At 45.6% G+C, this 9,084-nt stretch overlaps 1 protein-coding gene across 1 annotated transcript in view; it reads left to right on the top strand.

Annotated features, from left to right (window-relative positions):
- Positions 1-2,511: 2,511 nt before the first annotated feature.
- The window catches only part of LOC136660371 (receptor-interacting serine/threonine-protein kinase 2-like), a 28,742-nt gene continuing 22,169 nt past the window's right edge, over positions 2,512-9,084 (top strand). The window contains exon 1 of the mRNA XM_066637504.1: positions 2,512-2,718. The gene's annotated coding sequence lies outside the window, so the exon portion shown is untranslated. The remainder of the gene's footprint in view (positions 2,719-9,084) is intronic.

The following is a 9,084-nucleotide window of genomic DNA, read 5'->3' as shown; positions in this document are numbered from 1 at the left end:
ATCCTCCAATCTTCTGGCACCATGGCCGTTTTGAGGGACAAGTTGCATACCTTAGTCAAGAGATCTGCAACTTCATTCTTCAATTCCTTAATAACCCTTGGGTGGATGCCATCAGGGCCCGGTGACTTATTGATCTTTAATTTATCAATGAGGTCTGAAACATCTTCTCTTTTAACCTCTATCTGACTTAACTCCTCGGTTAGGAGGGGCCGTTCGGGCAGCGGTATCTGCCCGAGGTCTTCTGCCGTGAAGACAGATGCAAAGAACTCATTTAATTTCTCTGCCATCTCTAAGTCTCCTTTTATCTCCCCTTTCCCTCCCTCACCATCCAGAGGGCCAACCGCTTCTCTGGCGGGTTTCCTGCTTCTAACATATTTGAAGAAGCTTTTATTATTCCCCTTAATGTTGCCGTCCATGCGTTCCTCATAGTCTCTCTTGGCCTCCAGTATCACCTTCTTACATTTCTTTTGCCACAGTTTATGTTCCTTTTTATTCTCCTCATTAGGGCAAGACTTCCATTTACGGAAGGAAGCTTCCTTGCCCTTCACAGCCTCTCTAACTTGGCTGGTTAGCCATGCGGGCACCCTCCTGGATTTAGTGGAACCCTTCTTTCTTTGCAGTATACACCTCTGCTGGGCCTCTGTTACTGTTGTTTTAAGCAGCCTCCATGCATTCTGGAGAAATTGGACTCTTTTTACCCTCCCTTTCAACCTCCTTCTAACCAGCCTCCTCATTTGAGGGAAGTCCGCCCGTCGGAAGTCAAGGGTTTTTGTTAGAGATTTGCCTGGTATTCTTCCCCCAACGTGCACGTCAAAACGGATCGCAGCATGATCACTGTTCCCCAATGGCTCAGTAACGTTTACATCTCTAACCAGGTCCTGCGTACCGCACAATATTAAATCCAGAGTCACCTGTCCTCTGGTGTCAATATTTTCCCTTGTCACCAGACATTCCAGTTCTCCCACCTTTGCTCGTAGACTTCGGGCATTCGCATAAAAGCATTTATACACGGAATGCCCCAGGATGCGCTGCTTATTATTAAATTGAACTGGGCAGGGCTGAAAACCTTACTGGTTCTGGAGGGGGAAGGGGGTGTTATTGCAGGCAGGCTACTGAGGAAATTCACTTCGTGGAACAGGGCTGGCTTCTGCTTATTTAATTATTTGTTTTACTTTAATTATTTATACTTATTTATTTTAATTTGCCTGATGATGTCACTTCCACCATGACATCACTTCTGGTGGATCTTGCACAGATTGTCATTCTAAAAAGTGGGTCCCAGTGCTAAAAGTTTGAGAACTGCTGCAATAAGGTATTAGTAAATTAACGGGGTGTGTGTGTGTGTGTGTGACACCACTAGAGTCCAAAATCACTAAAATCACAGTTTGGAGGAATAATACCATCATGTTATATATCAACCAATGCATCATTTCATGCAGAATGTGTTCTATCTTTGTTCTATCAAAAGGTACAGCCAAAAACCAGTGGGGGCGGAGTGATCGTACATCACCAAGCCCACCACTTGGGGTGTTGAACCACCCACTGCATGGGGCGGTGACGTGCTGGCATCCCGCACTGGGTGACGTGACCCTAGTGACGCCACTGAGTGCATGCCCCATTCGCACAGCTGCACTGGCACTGGAAAATTGGATAGGATTGGGCCCTAAAGGAGTAGCAGGGCAAGGAACTGCAACTAGGAATCCCCTAAGTGAGAAAAGTGTTTCCCCCACCCTACACATAGCAAGATAGAGTGAATTCAGCACAATTATATTTTGCATGGGACAGCAAAACAAACTCTGATCAAGCCCTGAACCTCAGGGAATGTCTCTCCACTCAAATAACGTATTTTGGGAATATTTAAAAGCTGCTGTCGGTCATGTTGATTCATTAAGAAAAATCCAAAAGTCACAGTAAGACAGTTTCTATGTAGGACCACACTTCCAAGCCTCCCAGAATGTGTCTTCATGCTGGAAGTTAAAGCAAAGAAAAAAAAACTGAAGGGAAAGAGAAAAAGATGCCCCCTAGGAATGGTAACTGAGCTCAGATCATTATTCCCTGGAACTCTTTTTTTTTCTCTTCCCTCTTCTACTTTTTCTTTTCTATTCCTTTTTGCTTAAAATCCAGCCTGAAGAAAAGTTCTGAGGAATTGAAAAGCTTGGGCACTACACATGTGGCTTTTTCATAATAAAGGTTTAACCCTGCTATTACGCTGGGGATATTATGTCCAGCACATGACATGCTCCAGTTGGTAATATGTCACAAATAACATGCAACTTTGATCATTTCATTTGAACTACTGAAAATGTGCTTTTTCTTTGCTTGTGTACTATGCAAACCTTAATTTAGTATGTCTTGCAGGCTGCTAAGAAGGAAGAATCTTACTATCTGGTGTGCTCCCTGGGGCATTTGGTGGGCTGCTGTGAGATACAGGAAGCTGGACTAGATGGGCCTTTGGCCTGATCCAGTGTGGCTGTTCTTATGTTCTTAAGAAAAATGAAACCATCTGCAGTCATGGAAAGAGTTACAGCTATAACATGGACACCAGGGGGAATTTTGGGTTTAAGTCAGCAGCCAGCGAGGGAGGAGCTTGACAGAGGCTGACTCATAATCAGCATTGTTCAAGACTGTTGCTACACAGCTCCCCAGCACTCCACAACAGAGCTGTCGCACTTAGGCTCAGTAGCCGTCTTCAGTGTGTTCTGTTGCGCATTTTTGGAGGTAAGTTTCAGTACATTCTTGCAAGTATTCTCTCCCCCCTCCTTCACTTATTAAGTACAGCAGAAAATGGTTTGAAAGTCAGATCAACCATACCAAGCTGTTTGAAATTGTTTATAAAAGTAACATGTTGGGTTTCTTCCATAGGGCTCTGTCCTCTTTCTGTGTGGTGGTTTGCCTTGTAATGGTAAGGCTGTTGTAATGGTAGGGCTGTTGCAGCAGAGATCATCCCACAGAACGAGATGCAAAGCTATCTGCAAAGCTGTTTTGTTTTATTTACTTTGCAAGCGCTCATGACCTTCTTCTTTTCAGGTGTAGATATTGAGGAAAAAGAAAGCAACTAGAATAAGTGTGATGGTTGCTCAGGAGGATGGGGAAGCGCTTTGTAAACATGTGCCTCTTATGAAGATGCTACAGGAAGCCATGTAGCACCTCAAAGCTCAGCATTGTTTGACTCCTCTGTTGCAGCAAAAGCAACAAGTAACACGGCTAACCCTCTGGAAGTTGATAGCATCATTCATGTGCTCCCCTTTTCAAAAGAGGCAGAAAGTCCTTCTGAAAGGGGTAAAATCAAAGCTGCTTTTTCCTGTCTTGTCACTTTTGACTGGATTTTAACGGCAGCAAACATTATAGGGACTGGAAGTTAGAATTCTACAAAGGCAAAGCTATTGAAATTGTGGCTGCTGAAATCTCTTTTAGGGATTGATTAAATTTCATCATTAATCCAACTTGTCATTGGCCGCATATGGTACTGTCATGACTCGGCATGCGCAGGTAGCAGAATTGGATTGTCTGCTGTTCTCTGTGAAGACCAGCAGTATGATTTACACAAGCTGCATATCTTGGTGACACCATTTACGTTTGGCAGGAGCAAATTGTGTTTTTCCAAATAGGCAGGAGGTGAAAAGGTGTGTCCTTTTCAGTTTCCTAAACTGTCTCTGGTCAAGGGTGGGGTTGGAGGTCTAGGGCCAGTTTGGGTATATGTTTCAAATCATTCATGACACCAGGGTTGCTGTTGGTTTCTCTTTCAGTAGTTTCGGTTTGACCATTTCCATTTTGAGATAGATCAAGATTTTCACTTGCATCTCTGTTTCCACTCATCACAGTTAGAATGCCCTACTAAATTTTGTGGATGTGTTGTGATTTTTATCTGCTTAGACAGATGAAAATGTCTCACCCTTCTGCTCTTCAGTACTCAGCTAGAAATCTTTCATATGCAATTCATTAACCAGTGGTTCTCAAAATTTTAGATGCCCTAGAGCAGCCATTTTCAACCACTGTGTCATGGCACACTGATGTGCCGCGAGTGGTCTGCAGGTGTGCCACGGGAGTTTGGGGGAGGGTCATTTATTAGTAGGGTCATTGGGGATGTGAGCCCCCCACCAACAGCATGGTGTGCCTTGTCAATGGTCCAAAAAACCGATGGTGTGCCTTGACAATTTTAGCACCTTGTCAGTGTGCCCTGAGATGAAAAAGGTTGAAAATCACTGCCCTAGAGGCTGCTGCCAGGTTTATAAATTCCAAGGGATATGGCTATAATGGTGATTGGGCAGGTGTGCTTCCCCCAATAACGGCTTGTTTAACTCTTGATGCACATACCTTAATCTGCCCTGTCAATTTCGTGAACTGTCAAAAATTGGGTCAGGACCCACTGGTGGGTCCTGGACCCAGTTTGAGAACCAATGCATTATACCAGTGATTCTCAAACTGGTGGGTCGCGACCCACCAGTTCATGTAAGGGTTCCCCGTCCCTTTTAGGTTCCCCGTCCCTTTTAGGGGTGGGGGAAGGGGAGAGGCAAGGAAGCAACCCCCAGGATCTCGCCCATATGGGGGGGTGAAGGGGGTGCTTGTGACTTACTTTATGAAGACAGGGCTGCAGCGGGCTACAGGAGGTGTGGGGAGCCCTGCGCAGCCCTCCCCAGCATTCCCCAAGTCTTGGAACATTCAGAGAAAGCAGGCACAAAGCACTTCTGTTTTGCAGGGGGTGCTTTCCACCTGCTATTACAGAACGTTCCAAGCCTCGGGGGAGGACTGCAGGTGGCTGCACAGGGCTCCCCGCACCTCTTGCAGCCTGCTGCAGCCCTTTCTTCATAAAATGTCACAAGCACCCCCCCCATCCTGGGGATCGAGTCGCTGCCCTAGCCCCTCCCACACAAGAATTTACTGAGGGAGTAAAGCTCCCTCAAAGTTTGAGAACCACTGCATTAAACTAATGCCTTACAAAGAGCTTGGGGGGGATAAGGTTGAATGATAAACCACTACACCCTCAGGAAAATGTGTTTTATTTAACAAGTTGTGGCCACAACTGGGAGCAAACTCACCAGCACTGGGAAAGGGGCCTGAGTTTAAATGCCTCAGATTGGACAAGGGGAAGAACACTCTCTCTCTCTCTCTCTGGCACACTCCTGCTTTGACCCATTAGCCCCCAGGGTGCTTCCAACACATTAGAGGCTAACCCTCCTTTGTGCCTGGAAAAGACACACTGGATTGTGTTTCAGAGAAGATGTTTCAGACCTCATTGATAAATTAAAGATCAATAAGTCACCGGGCCCTGATGGCATCCACCCAAGAGTTATTAAGGAATTGAAGAATGAAGTTGCAGATCTCTTGACTAAGGTATGCAACTTGTCCCTCAAAACAGCCACGGTGCCAGAAGATTGGAGGATAGCAAATGTCACGCCTATTTTTAAAAAGGGAAAGAGGGGAGACCCGGGAAACTATAGGCTGGTCAGCCTAACATCCATACCGGGTAAGATGGTGGAATGCCTCATCAAAGATAGGATCTCAAAACACATAGACGAACAGGCCTTGCTGAGGGAGAGTCAGCATGGCTTCTGTAAGGGTAAGTCTTGCCTCAGATTCTCAGATTGAGAACTGGTTGGAGGCCAGGAAGCAGAGAGTGGGTGTCAATGGGCAATTTTCACAATGGAGAGAGGTGAAAAGCGGTGTGCCCCAAGGATCTGTCCTGGGACCGGTGCTTTTCAACCTCTTCATAAATGACCTGGAGACAGGGTTGAGCAGTGAAGTGGGTAAGTTTGCGGACGACACCAAACTTTTCCGAGTGGTGAAGACCAGAAGTGATTGTGAGGAGCTCCAGAAGGATCTCTCCAGACTGGCAGAGTGGGCAGCAAAATGGCAGATGCGCTTCAATGTCAGTAAGTGTAAAGTCATGCACATTGGGGCAAAAAATCAAAACTTCACATATAGGCTGATGGGTTCTGAGCTGTCTGTGACAGATCAGGAGAGAGATCTTGGGGTGGTGGTGGACAGGTCGATGAAAGTGTCAACCCAATGTGCGGCGGCAGTGAAGAAGGCCAATTCTATGCTTGGGATCATTAGGAAGGGTACTGAGAACAAAACGGCTAGTATTATAATGCCGTTGTACAAATCTATGGTAAGGCCACACCTGGAGTATTGTGTCCAGTTCTGGTCGCCGCATCTCAAAAAAGACATAGTGGAAATGGAAAAGGTGCAAAAGAGAGCGACTAAGATGATTACGGGGCTGGGGCACCTTCCTTATGAGGAAAGGCTACGGCGTTTGGGCCTCTTCAGCCTAGAAAAGAGACGCCTGAGGGGGGACATGATTGAGACATACAAAATTATGCAGGGGATGGACAGAGTGGATAGGGAGATGCTCTTTACACTCTCACATAATACCAGAACCAGGGGACATCCACTAAAATTGAGTGTTGGGCGGGTTAGGACAGACAAAAGAAAATATTTCTTTACTCAGCGTGTGGTCGGTCTGTGGAACTCCTTGCCACAGGATGTGGTGCTGGCGTCTAGCCTAGACGCCTTTAAAAGGGGATTGGACAAGTTTCTGGAGGAAAAATCCATTATGGGGTACAAGCCATGATGTGTATGCGCAACCTCCTGATTTTAGAAATGGGTTATGTCAGAATGCCAGATGCAAGGGAGGGCACCAAGATGAGGTCTCTTGTTATCTGGTGTGCTCCCTGGGGCATTTGGTGGGCCGCTGTGAGATACAGGAAGCTGGACTAGATGGGCCTATCGCCTGATCCAGTGGGGCTGTTCTTATGTCCTTATGTTATGTTGGATTCTACATTTTTACCATGGTCTTCACATTACAAAAAGGGGTTCCTGATAAGAGTCCTCACCTGCCAGGGGGTTTCAAGGCTGTTCTAGTGAGGCCATCTGGAACTTTATGTAGTCAGGATTTAGGAGCCCCTTTTCAGGCCCAGCAAAGAACAGCAGTTTCCATTTTCCCACTTTTAGCTGGTTTTGATTCTCTTTCATGCTTTCATATTGAAAATTGTGCCTGCTAGTTGTCTAAACTGCACTTGCTGTACCCACTCATGGAATGCCCAGCCTCTCTTGCTCCTTGTGTCATCTTTCAATCCCCATTCAGTTCTCCAGTTCTGGCTCTGCTCTTGGATCTCTCATGCTAAGAGTATTATCATCATCATTATCAGTATTTATATACTGCTTTTCAACGGAAAGTTCACAAAACAGTTTATGGAGAAAATCAAACAACGAATGGTTCCCTGTCCCAAAAGGGCTCACAATCTAAAAAGATGCAAAAGAACACCAGCAGATAGCCACTAGAAAAGACAATGCTGGGATGAGGAGGGCCAGTTACTCTCCCCCTGCTAAATAAAAGAAGAGCACCCACTTAAAAAGTGCCTCTTACTCAGTTAGCAGGGGCTAACTAGAATAAACTTGGCTTTTATTTTGTAATGGTCTTAACATGGACGAGAAACTATTGGAAGGTTATCCACTGCCCCAGCCTTGGTATAGTGCTTAGAAATATGGTTTAGAGTTGGTTGCTTTGTTGGTGATATGCTCACTTCATCCCACTTATCTACTCTGTCTCTTGTGCCTGGTTCAGCGCACTCCAAGAAGCCTTGCTGTGGATAGCCTTCAAGGGAGGGTGATAGGTCAGTAGTCAAAGCACATTCTTTTAAATGCAGAAGGGCCCAAGTTTAACCCCTGGCAAAGTGGAGGAGTGGAAAGACCCCTGTCTGAAATCCTGAGAAGCCACTGCTGGTCATTGTAGAGCAGGGGTGCCCAAACCCCGGCCCTGGGGCCACTTGCGGCCCTCAAGGCCTCTCAATGTGGCCCTCAGGGAGCCCCCAGTCTCCAATGAGCCTCTGGCCCTCTGGAGATTTGTTGGAGCCCACACTGGCCCAACGCAACTGCTCTCAGCGTGAGGGCAACTGTTTGACGTCTCACGTGAGCTGTGGAAGAGATTTCCCTCCACTGCTTGTTGTTTCACATCTGTGATGCAGTAGCAGCAGCAAAGGAAAGGCCAGCCTTGCTTTGTGCAAGGCCTTTTATTGAGCTATTGCAAGACCTTCATTCATTCACATAAGTTCCATCTTTGATATATTCATTTATGTAAACTTATTCAAATTTTAAATGTAAATTAGTTTCCCCCCCGAACCCCCTACACAGTGTCAGAGAGACAATGTGGCCCTCCTGCCAAAAACTTTGGACACCCCTGTTGTAGAGAATTCTGATCTAGCTGGACATGACATGGAATGAGGCAGTTTCATGCGTCCAAAGAGACATATACTAGTAAACAAAATATTTCAGCAGCATTGTTAGGTTTCACTAAAACAAGGAGAACTGTGCTCTTTTAACAGTTTGCAATATAATGAATCAAATGCAGTTTATCCAGGACTATATGAGTCTGATTAGATTCTCAAAATCACAGGTGGTTATGTTGATTCATTTAAAAAAAAATCCCTACTTCAGTGTTCAGAATCATTAGATGCAGTGTTCATTTTAGTGATCACAGTCCTTTTCTGTTTAACATATGTCTCAAAGCACTAGTCCACAAAAGCTTCTGCCTCTGAAAAATATGTTAATCTTAAAGTGCCACAAAGCTCTTTGTTGTTTTTGGTGCAAACAGACTACCATAAGAACCCCACTGGATCAGGCCAAAGGCCCTTTTAGTCCAGCTTCCTGTATCTCACAGTGGCCCACCAAATGCTTCAGGGAGCACAACAGACAGCAAGACACAACCTGGTTCCTAGTGCCCTTTCCTGCATCTGGCATTCCAAGGTAGTCTACTTCTAAAAACAGGAGCTTACGCATACCTATCATGACTTGTCACCCGTGATGGACTTTTCCTCCAGAAATTTGTCCAATCCCCTCTTAAAGGCATCTAGGCAAAATGCCATCACCACTTCCTGTGGCAAGGAGTTCCACAGACTAATTACAAACTAGGTAAAGAAAATGTTTCTTTTGTCTGTCCCAACTCTCCCAATACTCAATTTTAATAAATGTCCCCTGAACTAACATGGCTCTGGAATCAATCCCCTGAACTAACCCGTCTGGAATCAGTCTTTGTCAGACAGTAGCACCTGGAGGCTCCAACTTAGTTGAGAATTGGTTTTTAAGGCT

The sequence above is a fragment of the Tiliqua scincoides genome, chromosome 9, assembly GCF_035046505.1.
Source record: "Tiliqua scincoides isolate rTilSci1 chromosome 9, rTilSci1.hap2, whole genome shotgun sequence".
Lineage (NCBI taxonomy): Eukaryota > Metazoa > Chordata > Lepidosauria > Squamata > Scincidae > Tiliqua > Tiliqua scincoides.
Note: the sequence above shows the minus strand (reverse complement) of the source record. Positions and strands in the feature narration are given on the sequence as shown.